Source organism: Pezoporus flaviventris, unplaced genomic scaffold, assembly GCF_033815535.1.
Source record: "Pezoporus flaviventris isolate CSIRO_AGI_PZ_B2104156 unplaced genomic scaffold, CSIRO_AGI_Pfla_v1 ptg000021l, whole genome shotgun sequence".
Taxonomy (NCBI): Eukaryota; Metazoa; Chordata; class Aves; order Psittaciformes; family Psittacidae; genus Pezoporus; species Pezoporus flaviventris.
Window position 1 is genome coordinate 8,838,878 of NW_026892569.1, and position 22,750 is coordinate 8,861,627.

Sequence of the window (22,750 nt, forward strand, 5' to 3'; positions counted from 1 at the left end):
AGAGCACAGGTTGGCAGAAGAATCTACAATGTTACTATGGAGACTTGCATTTGTATAATTAGACTTAAAAAAGAGCAGTTATCTTTGGAAAACACAATCTGTTGCTGAGAATCCCTAGCCATGCCAAGAAATACAAATCTGAAAAAATCCTAATCTCTATTTGTCACATAATACATGCATTAACACGTCAGAGTCTACACTGTTGATAAAAATCAGCATAATAAAAATTTGTAGATAAGCATATACCAAATTAATTCTTTTCATAGTAGTCTATGACCTAAAACTCAGAACAGAAAACAGAGCAAACCTGAGTTTGTGTGCTGGCAGAGACTATGACATGCATGATAATGAAGGAGAACCACCCTTTTTCTGCCTTTTATTTACAATCTGCTTTCAAAATATAATACATCTCACTGACATATTAATCACTTATTTCTAAAGCTCTTAGAAATAGCTGAGCAAAAGATGCTAAACAAGTGAAAACTGTATCATAGATGGAGTAAATTTTTAGTCAACATTTGCTTTATGTTTTGTGTTGCCAAGTCTCCACTGTACAGAAAACTATATTTTAGGGGATTAAATAATTTTATTTCATCATATAGTCTTTTAAGCCCAGTTATTAGTACATAAACATTAACATTATTAACTCATTGATTATCATGTTAACAGAAAGCTCCTATGGTCTGAGGCTGCTTGCTTGAATATGTTTATGCTTTACCCATCCTTCAGTCATCTGACACTTCTGTCAGGAGTTAAGCACCTCCTAATGTTGACACTTCTCTTAAGGGATTCCATAACTCATACTGACTATTCTTTTATTTTTCATACTATCTTCATACTACAGAGCAAACACAGCAACCTGCTTTAGACAGCTTTCTCAGGTTCATTTCTTACAACTCTTCTTTATCTTGATAATTGCCTGAGATGTTGCATTTCACATTTATTTCCTATCTATTACTTTTCATGGGCTTAGACAAGGTCAGTCCTAACAATCCTTTCAAACGTGGTAGTTTACTTTCTATGCCTTCACAAACCTCCCTGTGGGGAATTTGGTCTAGGCCTTCTGTAAATCACTAGGGGGAGCCTGGATCTTACACTTCTGTCACTGGTTTAAGTACATATTACTGATTGAACATGTCAAATCTTCAGCCTAGGTATAAATGCCATTCATGTATGTTCCATATTTTTTATGTGCTACTACTGTGCATTTAGAAGTTCTCAATGAATCTAAGAACATACAATACTGCCACTAAGTAACAAAACAAAACAACAACAAAAAAAAACAAACAAACAACAAACCCTACCAAGTTAACCAGGAACTCTATGAAGTGACACATTTTCAGTATTTTAAACAACAATAGACTTTAAAAACTACTACCCAAGCTCTGCTGACATCAGATAGCAAAACTCATACATAGAGACATTTTGGCACAAGATAATTTGAAACAGTTATAAACAGTTTAAGGGTTAGAAACTGTAAGATGTAGGCTAACTGTACAAAGAAGAGAGAAACTCTCTAGAGTAAGAACGGAAACCTAGACAGTATAAAAAGTTACCTGGTGGAAAACTGCCAACTACATAACTCTGTTGACATACTACAGAAACAATTTATTTCATAGTTTACTTACTCCACTGCTTCTTGGTTAAATACTATCTAGTTATTTACAGCTCTCTATGGACTCTCCCAGTAGAGTCTAGCGGATTTTCTAGGCCCCTATGTCTTACCACATAACCTCCATTTCCAAAATCACTTCTTCACATACCCTGCCAACTGATGGACTTATCCTGCAAATGTCAAAAATTCCTGGCATCAGCTCCTACCTAACAGAAATCTCTTCAGTAACAGGTCCATAGTCAGTATCTCAGCATGCTTAAAGCTCCCTTTACATACATTACTCATTCTCAATTTGGATATTGCTGTCTGTCATTATTCAGAAGACTGAATTTCAAGGCTGAACTAAGTGGTCAGTAGGTCTCTAGTGTCTATGAACCAATGGCTTGACTCTTTTTATTTGAATCAGCATAAGTTAATCAATTACATCACCCTGCATCAAAGTCATTGTACATGAAATCATATGCAAGTCTGTTAAGCATAACAGAAAAGATATTGAGGTATCTCACATTATCTTTACTATATTTAGAGGTGATGAAATGGAAGCATTTCATTTAGTAGCAAACATACCAACAATAAAGCACCCTTACAAGATAGATCACTTACGTGCATTAGTCTCATTGTTTAAGTTGTCTGTAACATGTATTTAAAAAGTGTATCATTTTATGAAAAACTTAACCCCAAATTTTCTTTGCATTTGTAATAAAAACATACTAACATAACTACATTTTATATACTTTTATTGTAAACTATTCATCTGATTTTAATTTTGGATGATAAAATTTTCTTTAAAACAGTTCACAGCATAAGGAAATATATCTAAAGAAAAAAATGAGTAAAATGTAATCCTTTTTTTCACAGGCCTCTTCTGATTTTCCTATCGTCTAGGAGGAAAACGGTGGTACACGGGATGATCTCATCACAGGGATGATCTAAGAAAAAGAATGGTACAACGGTGCTTTATTTATTTATTTTTACAAATCAGGGAAAAGAACTGTAATTCTGTACTTTGCTTCATTAATATGTATCATGCAGCACTCTAAGATACAGCTAGTATCTAGTCCTCATATCAAATGGGAAGAATTACAAGCATCATTACCTGCCTCAATTTAGTCTTTCAAGCTGGGATCATCAATTTCTTTCTCTGACCTTTCTCTTATGCAATGCACTTCCTACCAGATGATAAGTATCTGCAAGACAGGAAAAGAAAAAGGAACCCTAAATTGATTTATAGCTCATACCATTATCCAACCCCTTAAAACAAAAAATAAACAGAAATTAAAATATAATGATGAAGTAAATTTAATTGAAAAAAACAGAAAAAAAAATATACCAAGATGCATGCACAAATTGTTTCTTCTGTGATCACAAACATAAATATGAGAGTAACTGACAAATAATTGATTTACTACAGCAAACTTACCACAGAAAGGCTTTTAGGACTTCCGTGGTGCAGTCATGACAGCACCCTGTGTTCACTGGAAGAAGTGGGCCAACCTGAAGGCCCCCCTTTAGTTCTTCTGCTACACCCTGATGTTCTCCCCATCTGCAGATGTACGCATACAGAACAATCCCTATATATAGAATAATTACCAATTTTGGGGTTCTTTTAATGAATGAATGCCTGTTTCACAAAATGAGAAACTATCAAGTTAATGAGGGGAGTTTTGCTAAGAAAACAGAATGGAATTTGGTTCAAAATTTCACTTAAACAAGTTGGTTCCATTTCCTATCTATAGAAGTCCTGAACCTCAGTATCTTTTCTTTCTTTTACAACAGAACAGCTTTTAAAATCAGCTCTTGGAAATTCTCTACAACAGCTTATCTGGCAGTTAACAATTAGCTCATAATTTATTCACAATAAATGAACAATACTTTAAAAGTTAGAATTAATGATAAGGTTTCACACACTGGCATTTCGCTTATGCAATGCCTCTGAATTTCTTGGCGATTTAAGTGCCTTTTTTGATGTTGTCATTTAAGTAATTACAATTGATCTGAATTATTTTTACCTTAAATTACTCAACACTCTCCAGTCTTACTCTTGATGCAGGCTTTCCATATAGCTATGTTTGCAACACTTGCACACAAAATGTGCACAGTGTTCAAGCAAGCATCAGCAAGGTTATACTCAATTACCAACATACTTGGTTGTTAGTCATTATTTACCTTTGCACATCTAATTTTTAGAAGTTTACTTTATCTACAGATAGTAGCTGAAGAAAAACCAAGCTCTTTACTTAGAATATTAACTCTATAAGGTCATCAAATACGGATTGAGGTGACAGTAGACCAGAACTTACAAGCTTGAGTGAGAAGAGACACTGCCTCAGTGTAGTGGCTAAACAACAGAGGAAGAACAACTCCCACACAGCAGCAATAAATGGAAAGAGCAGGAAAATTATTTTCCAGATAACACAACTTATACAAATAACCTCATGGGTTCCTCTTACTATTCAAAGTCCTGTGACCTTTCAGAATCAGAAAAACTCACATCTGAACATTCTCATGGGTGGAAGGTGGGATATTTATAAAGTAAGACTTCCTAAGGTTTACTTGTAATTTGTAAATATAGGTACTGAGGAACAAAATATTTACATGAAAACTTCCTTACAACAGTGGAAGGTACTGCAGATAACTATCACTTCCTCTCCACATATGTTCAGAAGTACCTCTAATACTGCAAGGACTAAGAAATGAAATGTCTTGCCCAAAATTAAGAACTACTTGAACTGAAGAATGTTGTCTTCCTCTTCTGGAACTTAGTTTAACAAGAACGCTCAGTGTGTACTCTGCCTACTCTTTCTGTTCTTGAGCAACTAAAAGACACGTATACCAATTACCTACACTAAGACTGAAAGACATGTTTCCCTTCTGAAAGCATCCTAGAATGATGGGTAACATATTGCACCACTTCTGCTGAATGCTCTTTTTTAAGCAGAAAGAAGTCCAAATTCACTGGAGTACACACACAAGATGCAAGTCTCTATAGCTAGTAAGGTGACTCAATTTCATCTCTTCCTCCATGGCTATTTAATATATCATCATCACTGCCAGCAATCCTATTTTGTATTTTAGAAGAAAGTGGAAATGCTATTCACGTTTTGGAAGCTTGCATTTAACCTGTCACCCAAAGAGGCATCAAAATTATGAAGTGGACAGTGATTCAAGGCTTGGATAAAGAGCAGTCACTTTAATTTTTAACATCACTGAAAAAGGTTCCTTCCTACATAAATATTACTTTCGCATTTTCTTAGGGCCTAGGAAAACACTAGCACACAAAACAAAAAGCCCTATTAGATTATTGCTAATCCAGCTTTCAAATATTCCTCTGGGAAATATGACATTCCCATGAACGCAGAACTTCTGTCATGCTGTTGGAAAGCTAGCGACTTTTCGCTCCAGTAATTCTGGAAAATCCCGAGCTGCTACATAACAAGCATTTACCACCTTAGTAGAGCTTTGAGGACTAAAATCCAATTGTATACTGAGCTATCACAAAGACAACTCTCCTTTCTTCCTGCCTTTTTGCAGACAGTAGATTTGCACATTACCTAAGTATAAACATTGTACGTTCACATGAATATGTATAAAGCTCAGTAAACTTCAAAGATCCATGCCCTGAACACATCTTGCACTGTCTTCATTTTCTAAAGTTAATTTCTCAAATTTTCCTCAATGTCCTGCAAGACCAACCATAAAGAAATTAAAGATCATATCCTATCAAGTTACAAATATCCTGAAATACCAGAAGAGCCTATTCAAAGAAGTCAAGCAAAATCTGGAACAAGTACCTCTCTCTTCTACTTCTCAGACCCTTGCACTGGTAATATTACATGAAAACAAAGAGTCTTGAACATTCTAAATTACAAAATTAGATTTTTTCAAGACTTTGTTAAGTAAAATCGTAACAAGAACGGCAACATTCAAAGGGCTTTCCTTCATCAGAAAGCACTGCTGCATTTTTAATGTAAGTAATTTCCAGCAGAAAACATTTAACAGAAAGCAGTCTGGCCAGTGCTCGGATTACAACTGAATGTATTTTATACTTTAGCTTTTGCATTACCGTAACACTGCATTATCTCATCTAATTAGGTTTTTTCAAAACCTCTAGAAAATGAACTTTCCACATGCTCTGGATGTTTGTTTATTGACTAAACATGGTGTGCATGAACTTAACAACGTATTGTAGTAATAGGATTTATGAAAGGGCAATACTACAGCCTAATGGACTACAGAAATAGCTCTGTAAAACCATCACATTATCTCTACCACAATATGTGCCTTAAATATATTAAAGACCGTAACTTTTATATTTTTGATCTTTCTATTTCTCTTGCTGAAAAGCAAAATAAAAACAGCTCCTATGTTAAGGAACAGGCCCTTAAAATTTTTGTGAGGTGTAATTTACTCAAAGTGTAAATTACTGTTATGTTTCAAATTTTATTCTGAAAAGTTACAGATTTATTCTCCACTCTTTAGGTGGAAAAATGCCCTTCCCAGATTCCAAACTAATGATGTTTGGGTTTCACTGACCTGCCTTAACAGCATTCTTACTTCTGGGCTGTTCACACCATAAAAAGTGTGAGATGCCCCACTGATTTTTTTTTTTTTTTACTCCCCAGTAGATTATCTGCAACTTCCAATTACTTCATCTGCAATTCTAAACACTTAGCATTTACAGAATTCCTAGGATCAGAAACAAATAAGTAGACATTTCCAAAAGCTCTGCCTGAAACAACTGAACTAGCAATAGGGAGAAATGCAGGGGCAGAGCCAGCAAGAAACATCGTATCTGAACTCACACGCAATCTCTTTAACCCGTAATGTCACTGCTTCTTTTCTTACCCCACCTGACATTCAATACGCATTCTTCCAGTTTCTAGAGCAAATAATATAGAAGCTCTGGAAAAAAAAAAAAAAAGCCCACAAAACCAACCAAACACCCCAAAAATCAGCCCTGGTGGTTTTACACAAAACCAAGTTTTATGCTTCATAATTTCTTCTGAGTACCTGGCTGATCTCTTCTAACAATACTTTAGTAATATCGGAAAAAATTCTTTTAAACATTCTTTTAAATCTGCCTCCTTTGAGTGGAAAGAGAGAGGAAAAATGTAACAAACAAACAAACAAAAATAAAATAAGATGCTCCCCTACCAAAGCATTTTCTAGAATGAAATATTAGACTTAAGAATCTAACTGAACATTCATGAAACGGTATGAAGCTGCATCAGAGGATGTTCAGACTGGACATTAGGGAACGGTTCTTCACTGAGGATGGCCAGTCACTGGGACAGGCTCCCCAGGGAAGTGGTCACAGGACCCAGGCTGTCAGAGTTCAAGGAGTACCTGGACAACACTCAGTAATATTACTTAGGGCTAGGTAGCTCTTCAAGGAGCAGGGAGTTGGACTTGATGATGCTTATGGGTCCCTTCCGATTCAAGCTATCCTATAATTCTCTGGAAATTCCTCTAATTAAATTGTGAATATAACTGAAAATTCTTTGAATTCTTTGAAACTTTCTTCGAAAGTTTCACATATAGTGAACACCTTCACTTCAAGTTCTTGTCAAATTGTACTCTCCTTTCACATCTAGAGCAATAGAAGTGTTTGAGTAAAAGCACAAATGCAACTTTTCTCCCTCTTGGAAGAAAAGGGCAGAGACTCAAAAAAAATCCAGCATAAATTCCCCGAACCATCCTCAATGACAACTGTTTAGCTTGCCAAAGCTATTCTACTTATTCTTCCCTACTATTCTAACACCAATATAGCCTAGAAGTCAGTGGAGAGCTTGTATTTTTCATATGCCACTCTCCAAGGTACAGTACAAGACTTTTCTCAGTTACCTTCAGATATTTTTGCCTTTCCTGTTTCTGTCCTTTTTCTCATCATTAATCGTACATGAACAGATCGTGCACTAGAACAATAAAATCACAGCCTTCACTGTTACAGCCCATGTGTTACAAAAATAGAGTTTAAAAAGCATCCTTTATTGTTATTTTATCATAACACTTAAAACTTGCTGGACAGAATTTCTTCCATTAACAACTTACAAAGCATGCTCATTAAAACCAAAGGAACCAATCCCCACGTACCAGTTTGACTTAATCTCTTAGTGCACTAGACAAGATTTATAGATTCATATGCAAACACACTGATTTTTTACTTGCCTGTTATGGTATAATGTCATCCAAAATAGTTTTTGAAGGGTGTTTTCAAGTCAAAACAATAAATTGCTCCTAGTTAACACCTTTAGTGTTGGCAATTATGAAAAATTAATGACACTTCATTATTTTCACTCCTTCTCCAAGGTCAATCATTAACTCAGTTTCTTTTCAAGAGATTGCAAGCACTCTCTGAAAATCCCAGAGAGCTTTGTTCTTTACAGGTCTATTTCCTCCTTTTTTATCTTGCCATTTTCCAGGTTAGGTGAGATTCTGCCTCCAAGTGTGACAAGATCTAAAAATCTTAGGTCCTTCAGGAACTTGTTAGCAAAGAAAAACACAAAATGTCTCATACTTAATATTTTGCACTGTTGATAATAATTCGCAATTCTGTCATCACAGTGAAACAATCCCATTAGAGATTACTGTGTTTGGGTACCAGAGTGCATAAATCCATACTTTTAATACCACTGATGTAATACAGCTAAGAACTTACTGAAAACTTTTAAAGATACTTCCTTTTCCTAGCAAGGTTTTGATAGATTGTTCACTCAAGAAAGCACTGGAAAAAAAATATTTTCTTAAGTATATCTCTCCAGCTGCAAGGTATTCTATGAAAGAATATACACAGTTTCAACATACTATAACTATGTATTGCCTATCCTTAGTGCTTCAAATCTTGAAGGGTGGAAGGAACAATTTAGATATCTAGAGCTTTGAAGACACGCAAAAGGCAGAATCTGAGCAAGATAGTGTTATCTTTAATTTTATTTCCGAATACAAAAATAGGTGTCCCATAGACAAAAAAAAAAAAACTCTACACTCCTACAGTTGTAAAAATACCTAAATTACAAAGCACCTCAGAATGATTATAGCAACTTGAATAATCAAATTACTCAGTCATAAATTTGAAGCAGTTATACATATTAATACAATGGCACTTCACAGATAAAATCTACTCATACCCTGCTGTAGAAGAGAAGTGTGAAGGAAACCTAATGCTGCTTTAAAGTGCATTACCTGAAGACACACACAAATAAACTTCTGAGAAAGACTAAAAGCTGTAATAGATACATATGTGCAAGTTCTTACTGGTGGTTCTGAAAACTAAACATAAACGGACAGAAAATGAAAATGTCCAGACCTGTTATGTCTACGCTCCATATAACAGGTGAGTTACAAATCTGCAGTTAATACGACTGCAATAACGTATTAGCAGATTTCCGCTTCACGTCAGTGACATTTCTGAAGCTTGATTCAAAATTCTTCCTCTGTGGATGAAGTCTATGAAATAAGCCAAAAACATCAAGGGCTGCACAAAAAGTAGTTTACATTAAAACAGGTTTATTTAACAGAGGCTTGTGAAATAACTTATCCCTGTCAGTACAGAAAATTATTAGTGAAAATGTTTCTCACTTTTAACCTACTATCTGTCACAGTCTTTATCCTATTAGCTATTACAGAGTTTCAGCTTAAGGGTAACAGAAACCATTGCAACTGTGAACTTCCCAGAAAAACAAATGTTACACAAAGTATCATACACAACAAATATACAAAGTTTATATGTAGCAGATTTTGCATTTCATTTGGTGGTGGTTATTTAAAACTAGAGTAACAGAAATATGAATGTACAAAAGTATTAAGTGATCGTAAGAAGGGTAAGCTTTTTATTTTCATGAGCTGAACACTGTTATAGAAACAAACTGATTTTCTTTGCTGTAGGATGGGAACTGTCAATTCCAAAAATACCTGGGTGCATTTGTGAAACTTAAAGTAGAATTTTTCAAGCCTAGAAGAAAGAAAGTAAAAAGGAATTACTGATAGCCACATAACCAGGAAATTCAGTTGGAAAAAGCAGATTGAAATCCCCTCTTACACATACACTGATTTTACTGGTGCTGTTTGAGTTTGTGTAAAAAGTTACACAGTCATCATTCCCTGCTTTTGGAATTGTAGGCTGGGTAAGTCAGGTGCGACAGCCAGGCACACACACAGGGTTACTCATGCGCCATACACACCTGCAACAGAGCTACAAGAGGGGCTCCATATTCTGCACGTGTACCCTACCTACAGTCACAGTATGAAAAGTGGAAGAACAAGGCTCGAACTATTACCGCTGCTCTTTCTGTACTCTGAGACGAGACAAGAGTGGGAAAGGTTTGTTTGGGGTTTTATTTTTGGAGGGGGGGAGCAGGGGAGCTGTGTGAGGGTGGCTGGGGAGGGGTGGGAAGGAAGTAGAATTCAGAGAGGGTCAGAACATCTCAAATAAATCCAGAGGACAGACAAGCTGGTAAGCTTTCTTTTTTTCAGCTCCTTGTCCTTGTGTTTCCCTGCAAGTAAATCCCAAGCAGCACATAACTCTTTTGGAAAGAAAAGTTCTGAATACGTTCAGAGCTAGATAATTTACAGCAAAACCTTATTCAGAGTGAGTCATGTTTTTTAGTCTATCAACAGGACTAACAACTTTGGTAAGGAGGGCTTCAACCTTCAAATATCAAGACGCTTCTGATATCTAAGAAGTGCTATATAACTTCATGATTTGAATGTCTCTCAGAAGGAATACCGGTTAGCATATAACCTGACCAAATGTGGAGTTCTAAAACTATCTTGGGCAGAAGTTCCAAATATGGCTTCATCAAGATCCACCTCATGATGAAATACAGTAGAGAAACAAAGTGGGACAGAAAAGTCTCAACTGTTTCACCCTGATAGTGGCTGATACTGACATTACTAAAGTAATTCCACTTTTAAAGTGAAATGGAAAAAGGATGGGAGACAAAGGACATTGATATATTAGAGCTGAAATACTAAATTTTGATCTGCAAAAGGCGGAAAAGCTGTTCTTATGGAAAAAGAACTCTTGAGCTCCTTCATAAATCTAACCGCGAGTCACTGCAAGCTTAATGTGCAACACAGCCTGTTGAAACACTAATGACTTCCAAGTTCACAATAAATAATTTTTACCTGGAGGGAATACAGTCAAATAAATTAGGTGTCAGAGTGGCAAATGTAATTATTTAAATCACATACAAAATCTTTTCCATTCTCACATAATAATGCTCTTATAGATGTCTAAATTCGACTTTTTTTTATACTAAATATCTATCCAAAAAAGCATGCTACTAAGCATGAGAAGAGAAGACAGGCATCAAATGGATATGTCCTGCAGAGACAAGAACTCTGATTTAGGACATTACTGAACTTGTCCTCTACAGCCAGCTGAAACAGCTGTGGAAATCTAAAGAACATGTCAATGTAGGAGATGCTGGCTGAACCACTGCTTGGGCCACAATAATTGCACAGCTACAGGAATGCAGGTATCAATTAACCTGACCACTGACTCAGAAAACCACCCCTTAGAGATCTGCCCAGCCATAACGCCAAGAACTCTTTGATATTCCTGTTTGCAATGAATCCAGAGATTAGTAACTCCCACAATTGGCAAACTAAATATATCAGGTTAGTTCTTCTGCCTCTCTTCTCTGACGAGTTTCTGCTAAGACCGCCAGCATGTTTTAAATAACTGGTAAGCATTTCAAGATCATAACACGATGATGTATATATGGTTCCCAATCCCTGCTTGCTAGCATGTATAATTACACAACCTACTCTTTCCCTTATTTATGGAGTTCATCACTGTCATACTGCCCAATGATTCTAGTAAGAAGAAATTGTAACAAACATTCAAATACATTTTACATAAGTTAGAACTCCACAATGCTAAATTGAATCAATGATGCCTGTGAAGCTCACCCACCATAAATTAAACACTGGGAACACTCAGCCCACTAATAATAAATTCAGAATTTGTTTCCAAAGGGATAAAAGGAGATACAGATTTTATAAAAGTTTCTAACTCTGTATTTTTGCTATCAGATACAAAATCAGCCAGGTTCTCTGGATATTTAAACCAGTATATTTAGACTTCAGTGGAATGCAAACCATCCAGAATAAAGGGCTAATAAATTAAAGAATGAGCTTGCATGTGGCACCTGGCTTCCAACTACATGAGACAGAGACAAGAAATCCTCCTGATGAAGGGCTCAGTGGAAACAAATGATCAAAGTAGCCCTGATGTGGAATCCTTCCAGCAGCTCTGTCTTACCATCCTGTAGTCCACTATTGTTTTGATAAATTCATCCGACTTGGTGCTAAAATTAACTTTTTTTTTATTTGAGATAAGAAAACACGCACAAGAGGGAGTCTGTTTATCTGTTCCCAATCTCTTGGTAAGATACCTTCTTTTCTGGCCAATCATCCTGTCTTAATAATGCAGATGGGACATAAGCACTGCCAAGACCTCTGTAAACACTCACAATACTGTTGAGAGGCTGAAGGGTAACATTATATTGATAATGGTTTCTGAGATTTGTTATCATCAGAAAATCTTTTGTCTGCCAGATGTACTCCTCTGTGAAAATATGCCTTTTTCAAATTGAGAGCTGAAAATGACTCTCTCCAAGCGAGTCAGGAATAATTGAGAACAAACTGATTGTTCTGACTCTGAAACGTGCAGGTGTTCAGTCCACCAGTGCTCTGAAACAGACCAACTTTTTGTTGGGAATAACAATGCATCTGCAATAAAAATCTTTCCTCCTGTGCTATGATGGTACACTTTAAAACAGAGTACAGATTCTATTTCCTTTGTGAGAAAGCTCTCTGGAGAGAGCCCATGAAATGAAAAAGTTGTTTGTGGCATGTATAACTGCACTACAGAATCAGAAAAAGAATCTCCAACCCAAGTTTGCTCACCATTATGGTATTTATTTGTTCAAGATACAAACATTTCCACAGGCATCTCCTATGCAAGGGAAAGAAAAAAAAATATATGTATATATATATAAACATACAAAAAAAATCATGAAGAATGTAAGCTACATCTTACAGAATTATGCGTATGGCAGTTCCCTAGGATCCTGTAATTCTTCATCAAATTTGATGTTTACAGGGGACAGTAAAGGCAGCCATGAGCAGGCAGCATATTGGGTGATCTCATCTGCCTGCCACATCCACAGTCACTTGTAAAAATGTGAGTAGTGAACAGCTGAGTTACTCATATTTAGGACAGATAAAATCATCAAGAATGACATGGCCTACGAGTCTTAAGATGTAGAAAAATAACATGCTTCCCACTGAAAGCATTGCTCTTTTGGATGGTGGCTTCTTCACCATAATTTTGAATAAGGGACTGCTGGAGTCATGAGAGTGCCCTGCATCTCACAGGTGAAAGATGCAGCAGCTCTATTCAGTGGTGCTTGAACTCAAGATTTTTCTAAAAACTTGCTAACATTTGAAATAACCACAAGTGGCCCTCTAATATGCTATTGCAGATCACCTGTACACTTGCGTAGCTCATAATAATTAAACTGTATTTTACTATAAAAGATGATTCAATTATAATTGCCAAACATTTAATAGTAAATTTTATTCCCATTACAGAATAGAGGTTCCCTGTGTTAAATACAAAGTAAAACTGAAAATATTAAAGACTGGAGAGATGTGTTTAGAAGCACTGGTTTTCTTGATGTGTAGAAGTTAGACAAAAAAATCTTGATGGTGCAAGGGTATAAGCAAAATTCTGATCAATTCGTCCTTTTTTCTTCTTCACACACAATCCCCACTTCTCCCCTCAAGGGTCACTAGCTGTTCAATATGTTCCTTCTTCTTAATACAGGATCTATGTCTTGCATATATTCTATGCTAACAGTTTTGTGCTGTTTGTCTTACGTATTTTGGGTAGATTATACATCTTAAAACAAAAATTACAAAGGCCTATTGTGTGATCTATAAGAGAGCCTTCATTTGAACTTTTTTCCTTGATTTTTGCTGTTTTGAATGGGTGCCACCTATGTCTTCTCAAGGAACATGATAGTTTAAGTATTATCTATTACACAAAGATAATAAAGGAACAACAAATGTTTCAAGCAAATAAGAGATTCAAGTTTTAGTAGATTTAGATTTACAATTCCTACCAGAGTTAATAAAAAAATAAACTTTAAAAATCTTGTTGCATCTTACTATTTATTATATTTACATGATCTTTTCACCTAATATCAGGTACTTCATTTTACATAAGGAATTAATTATAGGAAGTATTTCATATCATCCTGAAGACTCTATCGATATATGGCTTTCACATAAGAGGATCCAAAATGCATCACAAACTATGCGATGGCACCTATGTATGTGCTGCCTTTGGCTTCTTCAGTATGATTATATATATTACTCTGCCATTACAAAGGCAAGAAAACCTTCTGAGTAAGCTAAGTACTTCAAGCCTATCTTGAAATGCAGTTGGAAGTGTCAGCATGACTCAAGATAATCTCCATCATTCATCCCTCAGGCCCCAGTCACATAGTCTCAGTGTAGAGGTGCGTTTTGGCAGTTGGGGTATGAGAGCTCATATCATGGGGAAACTCCAGTGCATTAAAAAGAGGAAGAAGACATCTTCATTTGCTCCTTTACTTTTGTAAATTAAAGTCAATTATAAACTTCGACTAACATATTGGGCTCAAATTCCACTAACACCTTCAAGACTGAATTCCTGATTTTGCTTTCTTATGAGAGCTGTACTATACTTTTTAGTCTCCTTGATTTCTTAGATTGTTAGAAGCAGCTATTCCAAACTGCATTCAGTTTACAGGCTACTATAAAAGCTCTGTGAAATTGTTTTTTCTACCGACTTCAAATGAAGACAGTTCTCCTCTTAATTCTATCACTGTAAAATGAGCAATGAAAAATAACAAATAAAGCACAACGATCTGTGAAAACAAGAATGAAAGCCAATCCTCATTCACGAGTGCCATCTAGTGACCAAAATAACCCTACAGCCTTTACTTGAAGGATGTGAACTGATCACATTACATACCAGCTGCTTTTGAGGAATTATTTTTAGGAATTCTTTAGGCCAACTCTTTCCCTCTTTCCTCTCCCCCTCCCTTTTTTTAAGAGGTGATATTATATTTGAAGCTGTAGAACAATAACGTTTCTCATCTCTAACAGGCTACTCTTGCTGCAGATTAGTACTCATAAGACATTCTTAAGTGACAAGCATGATTTCAATGTCTGTGACCTCCAACGGTGAATTAATTTTTATACCTGAAAGTCTGTATCTTCATAAACCTGCAGATGTGCAAATCCATGAAAACACACATCTCCAGAAGTCTAACTATTCCAGAGGAAATATGGCAAGGTGGATGTTAATGGGAACGCTGCCAGCTATTGAGAAAATATGCAACATTTATCATCAAGTACCCTACTAACTTCTCTCAGTACTGGTTTGTTTTTTGGTATAAGGAGAAGAGAGATGAGATCTTTGATTAATACTGTTTCCTATGCTATGCAATTTTTATACAATGTTCACTGGGACTATTCAATACAAGCATGGGCACAGTTGTACTGAGGTTTTAATGAAAAGAAGGCCTATTATGTTCCCATTGTAATTCAAAATGCCAACAATACAACTATTCAGGAGATACTTTTTCACATCATTGTTTTTTAACTACACAATGAAATTCTGATCAATAAGCACCCTGAAAGACAGGTATGATTGCAGAATCAGAAACTAACAGAAAAAGTGAGTCATAAAGTATTCTCTAGTTAGTGAATTATGTGACAGTAGAGTATGAACCAACCAGTAACTTAAAAAGGAAAGAACCTTGAAAAAGCAAGCAATCAAACAAAAATATATTCTACTGTAACGTGTGGCTTTTTTTTTTCCCCCTCCTTAATCTACTCCTTGACAAGAGGATATATTAAAATAGAATACGCTAAGTTTTGCCATGCCTCCAATTTTCATAGCACAGTTCCTCTAAGGAAAGAAAGTTTCACAAGTAACAGTAAAACAGTAAAAGAATAGTAATTTCTAATAGAAAGTTTAAAATATACTGGTTACATAACCTGCCACTGGTTATTCATTTAACACAATAAAAATAACTAAAATCTCTTCTACATTAGCCAGATCTATGAACTTACAAAACTGAACCAGGCTTTGGAAGCATGGCAGAAACAATGCATCTTTTCTTTTTTTGTTGACACAACATACTTCTTTGAAGTATGGCACCACTGCTTCCCCTTTAGTAGGATTTACTGTCAACAACAGGTGAGTAAGTAGCAAGTGCCACACTTCAAAGACAGCCATAATCAAACCACCTGAACCACAACTTGACTTATTCTGCATTTAACTACCACAGGAAATGCACTGCCTCATTAACAAATGATTGGTTCTTATCAAATATGATCCTACAGAACAGACTAATTCTTACTGTTTATATATATTTGCAAACAGCAGTTTCACTTGTAGAGAAACCTGATCTCAATTAAGCTTTAATCTTAAAATATGACCCGAGTGTCATTAATAGTCATGAAGTTATACGGCAAACAGGGGCACAAGTTTTCACCCCAATACTTTTAAATATCTAGTATAGAATATACTATTCCTTGTTCAGTATCTGAAGAGCACTGCTGCAGTTAATAAACCTTCTAAGAATTCAACTGATAAGGAAAACGCAGAAATGTAATGAACTCACTATTTGCAGGAACTTCCTGAAAAGACATCATGAACCAAGAAATTACTCAAGTTCTCCTCCCAAAGATCGCATGTTAAGAGAATGCTTCTTTCGAATGTTTACTTTTGAGTCAAGTAATGAGCCAAAGAAAACCACATTATTCAGTTATATTAATCGTTATAAATCTAAACCCAGAGATCCACATGTCTTTGTAAATAAATTTCTATTCAGGAAAATAAAAAATGTCAAGAGCCAACGCTAATTAAAGCAGTGTGACTGAAAAAAAAATATATGTTAATTATCTATTAACAGATTAAAATAATGCATTCTGCAAATGCAGACTTTAAGGAGAATAGAGTGAAGCATACTCCCATTAGTAAAATTGCCCTTCATTAACCCTGCTTAGAAGACTTTCACAGGAAATGTTCGTTTGAAGTGAAACAGGAATTAGACTGCCAGCATAGAAGAGCAACGACAGCATAGGAATTTTGTTAATGAAGAAATACAGTAGCCAGAACTCAGTGACACACCACTAAGAACCTGTTTGCAATTACCAAGTGTAGCAGTAAGTTGACTAAGCATTTTTCTGTCAACTATTTTTCTGCTTCTGAATTATATCAGTGCGACTTGGATGATGAACAAAAATCTTCCAGTATCACAAGTGTCCAGGATACACTAACTGTATTAAAAAAAAAAAAACAAACAAAAAAAAAACAAAAGAATGAATTCAAGGAAATTGTGTAAAAAGCAAAGCAATAAATAACATAGTAGATACGCCCCTTATACCTCCGAAGTCTACAGAGTAGGAAACACTACAGTTTTGTCTTTCTACACCCCAAAAAAGTTGATATTCGTTACAGACTATAATAGGGTATTGCACAGGCACTACTCTTGCAGAAATTATTAGGAAACATGTCTGATTCACACTACCCTGAATCACACATCGTTTCTATTTATCACTTCATTTCCTTCAACAAGAACTGTAAAGTGTTATTAAAAGAGCAGCAGAAATATTGCTCAATTATTTCATATGAAAGTGGAAGGAACAGGCAAGGGCACAAACCCTGCAGATATTCCTAACAGTAAATACTCCCGAATTCATGTAACTGCCTGCATTAATACTGTCCTAAATCTTAAACTGACAGTCACGAAAACACACAGAACAATTAACTATTCTAAATATACTCTTTATACGTAAATGGGCCTAAAATGTCTGGGTGGTTTTGTTTTGTAAAGTGAGAAGAAAACAGTCTGAAGACCAACCAAAATATTTTTACATATGAGGGATAACATATAGTCCTAAGAGGAGATAAGCCAAGCAGGTGAAGAAGTTAGCTCCATCCTCAGAAAAAGCTACCAACAACTACTTCCTTCCAACCAGTGTAAACAAGCGGTTACCAAGCCTGAATTCATTTATTCTTTCAAATGTAATCCTATTCACCCTAAATCACTCAGTTAATTCCATTGACCTCATTCGACTTGCTAAAAATCACAAGCAGGATTTTGTCCTCAGTACTTTCACATACCCAGAATTTTGGTGGATACATCTTTTAGAGCACTTTGGGGTTATTCATCAATATTTTAACTAAGTCTTTATAGTGAGATGGAATATTATCAAATTTAGTAATTGCAAATAAATGTATTGAGAGCTCTATAATCACATTGGACTATCAGCTTCAAACTGTCAACAGAAGAAAAACTGACCTATAATCAAGATTATCTCACAAGCCAATGAATACATGTATGAGCTAATTAGCAACTAGCTACACTCCAGTTTTCCACTAGATCAAAGGCAATATATTTCTGAAGAAAGGGGTTGGACTGTTTCAACAAGAAATTTACATATGTTCGCTAAATCAGAACTCTTGTTTCATTAACTGGTTTAATCCAAGATCACATTCATCCCCTCATCAAATTGAATTTCCTGAACTCTTCAGGAAGAGTTTACATTATTAGCCACATTCTACTGCCTATACTACACTTTCACTTTTATTAGTGAGATAGGCCATGTATACACAAAGGCAAAACTCATGTCGCTATACAGAGTTTAAGATTTGTTCAAGGAAAAGGTTTAGCAAATCGAAAGTTGTATTTTCCTTTTAGGAGACCTGGGGATGAGAGGGTTTTTAAAGATGACAAAGCACATTTCTTCTTTCGGTCCACACAAAGGAAAAAAAATGTGTACATACATATACATCCACATGTGTAATTTGTCTCTGACAGGAGGCTAGCTTGTTGCAGTCTTCTGGCAGTCAAGCTTATGTGACTGCTTTTTTTACTCTAGGTAAAAGCATGATTCCTAAGACACAGGAGTCTCAACTAAAACATGCGACGTGCTGGAAACAGCAGGAGGTTTTAGAATTTAGAAGATTAGCCCTAAAAATGACAAAATGGAGTTTACTAATCTTACTCCACCCTTGAAGCTATACAGGTATAAAGGATTTAGAAGAACAGTGTTATTCAACCTATTTTACAAAATATTCATTTCCCTCTAGAATTCTATGGTTTTCTTGTGAGACGCTGAGGGATGTAGTGAGTAAAAGAGATGGCAGTTTACAGAAACTTTAACAATTACTTCAATTATTCAGATTCTCAGTCTCTCCTTCCAATATTCTTCTGGAAATATTCGTACAGTGGAAAAGCACTCTGGTGATAAAAAATTCAACAGTTCCTTTCATTTAAAATGGATGATAATTTTTCAGACCCATTTTCCTTCTTCGGTTTGATAACACAGTATCTAGAATTAAACAGCTGGCTCCAGTTTGAGGTCCACCTCATAAAAACATTTCCAATTCCTTATGCCCACTGGCTGAAGGTCAGTAATTTTGAAAGGCAGTAAATGCACCCAACATCACTGTTCCCTCTAATGCTTGCTTAGTAGTATGGTCTTAAATTTTTTTAAATGTTTTTAAATAGGAGGACAGCACCCACCATAAGAGACCATATCATTAACTAATGATATCTTATATCCTGATTTAAATATTGTCCAACAGCTAATACTCCAAAGGAAACTGAAAAAAAACACAGAGGATTCAGTCAGTTGTACCTCTATATGAAGTGCAGGTAGGAGTCATCAAAAGTGGGACACATTCTTTGCGTGTGTTCAGTGTAAGCAGAGGATTAGGGGGATGTGGTTTAATTAAGTTCATTAGTTTGAGAAGTATGAACAATAATTCAGCACATGAGTAAGAAACCCACTTTACTGAAGCCTTAATTCTTTGACCTCCTCCTGAAAAACCTCTCTCTCTCCCCACCCCCCCCCCCTTTTTTATTTAATATGTAAAGAATAGCCTAGAACCTACATTAATAGTATTTAATCAGGTCTACACTTCTTTTACTAGAAAATAGGCTAGCATGACCCTATAAGACCATGGACTTGGCAGTGCTAGGTTAACAGTTGGATTCAATCTTCATATTTTCCAACTTAAAGAGTTCTATGATTCTATGAACATAGCAAGCAATGGCATTTCAGAATATTAGCTCTTCTCAAGAGATAGCTTGCAATGCAACAGAAAGTTATCAAATGTTAAGGATATACACTTCCCCACATCTGGAATTTAATCGATCTTCCTGAATTTCCAAAATGCACAAAATACTGCCTGCTTTGCACTACACAGAACTGGTAATCTGATAGTCTTCAGGTCTGGCTAGCTTGAAACAGGTTGCTTGCAAGAAGCAATGCCTGTACTAGAAACCTCACATCTAAACTGTAACTCTTCCACTCAAGCATTCAGCTGGTCTTAAATCAACAACTGAAAATCCTCTTACCCTACTCTTCACACAACTATCTGCACTACCCATTTGCTAAGCCTTTTCCTTTCCAGCTGCCTTGTCCTTACAGTGGCTTACAGCAGTTTCTAGCAACTCATGTTTTAAACAAAACCTGTTTAACATACTAACATGTTAAAATACATTTTTTTATTCTAAATTTAAAGATTTGAATAAAGACACTCTTTTTTTAACTACTGTTGTTCCACTTGCATAGTGGAAATGCATAACAGTAGTCAGGGAACGTAAATGGAACTCAAGTAGATCCTTTCCCTGATTCATTACTGATTTTCTGAGAAGACCTGGGCAGTTTTCTGACTTACCTTCAGCTTCATTTTCCTCCTCTATAGAAAAGGAGGGTTACACTCAGAAAGATACCAAGAGATAATTTCTTAAAAACATACTGTGAGGCAAGCAAACATTATCGGCAGCACAGATGAGTGAACAGATCAACATCTTTATATTTAGAGCGCTGACGTTCTGGAAGATTTCTGTGAAGTATTTCCTCCATTTTGAGTTGACTGATGCCAGTGAGATGTAAGAAGTAGTCATTATTTAATATGAGCCATATATACAATAAAACTATATGCTAGATAATTTGGTTCTTTTAGTTTCTATACTTGTTTTTTAGTCTTCAATGAGGTTTCTTTCCTGCAGTTTATTTATTTTCATTATATTTTATGTCAACAACATAACACTATTCATTTTACCTTTTTTTTTTTTCCTTTTCCCCTTTTTAAGATTAGGAAACACGATTTCTATCAGATATCTCTGTCTAGGTGTTGCACAGGTGAACAGAGACTTTTAAAGAGGTAGGATGAAAAGAAACAAATCCTATGATACAAATCAAAATTGAGCATTTCTCTCTGTTTCATTACCTAGTCTTTAAAATGTTTACATGCAGGCTGAAAATTGTGGATGCGACTGGGTAAGCAGCCTTGCAAAGACAGTATCCCACATCTGGGGACAACAACAGCTTTACAGCAATTCAAGACAGTCCCCAGGTTACCTTCCAAAGGATGCAGTTTCCAGGAATGCTGGCAGGACCAACACTTATCACCTCCACATATTGAAAGGTGTGGAAAACTCAGCTTATTCATGAATCTGATTCTTCTCTCATTTTTTCTGAAAGAATTTCTTTACTTGCAACTCTGAGACATGTCAGTGACAGTCTATTGCAGCCAAGCACCCTAGCAAGCATATCATGAGGCATAACAAAATCTGAATGGGCTAAGCCAGAAGCAGTAAATGCTCTCTAGAGCATAATCAGGTTCTGTCTACTTTCTCATGTCTGGAGTGACTGCCAACATTGCAAAGTCCTCCTGTATACTTAAGGGGTCATCTTAAAAAACACATTACTATTGATATCTTGATAGAAAGTAATCTTCCTTATAGCAACTGATAAGATTAATATTTTGAGCTGAGCCAGGAGAAATAAAAGAGGCACTAATGAACCTAATAAAGAGGTTCAGTCTAGAATGGTTGTTAATCTATATAACTAACTTCAGGGAAGAATCATTTGGTGTTGATAAAGCATTTCCTTAGTAAATTACTACTGGCTCCAGTGTAAGACATTTACAGTAAACACCAAAAGTCTGCAAGGCATCTGTTCTATTCACAGTGGAAGAAGGAACTTTGCTCCATTAATAACTTTAAAAACATGCAATAACTAATTCATGATGGCAGTTCAATCCTATCAGCTGCCTTCATTATTTGACCAAGATGAGTTCAAAGATAGAGCAAAGTTTTAAAAAATGCTTGAAAGTTTAGAAGTACACTTTAAATTATAATAAAGAAGCTGTGTCATTCTTCTTTCTACTAAATATGAAAAAGCTGTAGCTTTAAATCATGTGCAACAACATGATTTTAAGAATACATGCAAGATAAGAGTTAAAAATGTATATATAAAATCCTATATGATCTCAGATTCTGTTTTAGTGAAAATGTATGTTATACAGAGAGGGCATGTGTAATATACGTGTATGTATATATAATAAAATACTTGCTGGAATTTTAACATTTGACTTCACTAGAGATTTAGTGGGACTTTGCCTAAGGCAAGTTTTTAATAGCAATAATAAAAAAATACTTAATGGTACTTAGGGTAAATAATGTGTGGTCACTATGTTTAAAAAAAGTAATACCAAACATCTGTGCTAGATTTCCACATGATAAAATCCCCATATTACCTACAGTTCTCCCAAAGTTATAGAGAAACAAATGTTTTTTTAAAATTCTAGGAGAGACATGTGATAACCAATTTAAGAACTTTCAAGCAGGCATCTCATGTTTTCTGACAGGAATATATATTTAGTAATTTTCATGATATTTAATTCTGAACATGAAGAATGCCATGGTATGACATTACGGCTTCAAGACAGGTTTTGAGCCATTAACAAACTTACAGGGAGACTACCCAACCCAAGAGTGCCCTTTTCCTCACGTGTATTTGCAAAGACCACCCTTTTTCCCATGTGTATTTGCAAAGACCACTTTGTTCCATATAGAGTACATTATTTCCTTTCCAAAGCAAATGCTGTATCATTTTGTCCCAGAAAACATCAGTAAAATTCAGTTATCTTTGAAAAACATTAGCAAAAATATTTGAGTTAAGTTAGTTGCAGAGAAAGGATTCAGACTAACTTAGTGATGGAAAACTGAGCACAAACTGGGCTGAAGTTCTCAGAAATCATGGAAA

General features: G+C 35.6%; 1 protein-coding gene and 1 long non-coding RNA gene across 6 annotated transcripts in view; both read right to left on the reverse strand.

Annotated features, from left to right (window-relative positions):
* Positions 1 to 22,750, reverse strand: part of ERC2 (ELKS/RAB6-interacting/CAST family member 2) — a 501,303-nt gene that overhangs the window by 402,291 nt on the left and 76,262 nt on the right. The gene's annotated exons all lie outside the window — the stretch shown is intronic.
* Positions 2,264 to 3,072, reverse strand: LOC133270563 (uncharacterized). The gene is made up of 3 exons (XR_009743833.1): positions 3,036 to 3,072; positions 2,712 to 2,802; positions 2,264 to 2,544 (listed from the first exon to the last, which is right to left on the reverse strand). It is a non-coding gene; the product is annotated as an uncharacterized LOC133270563 (long non-coding RNA).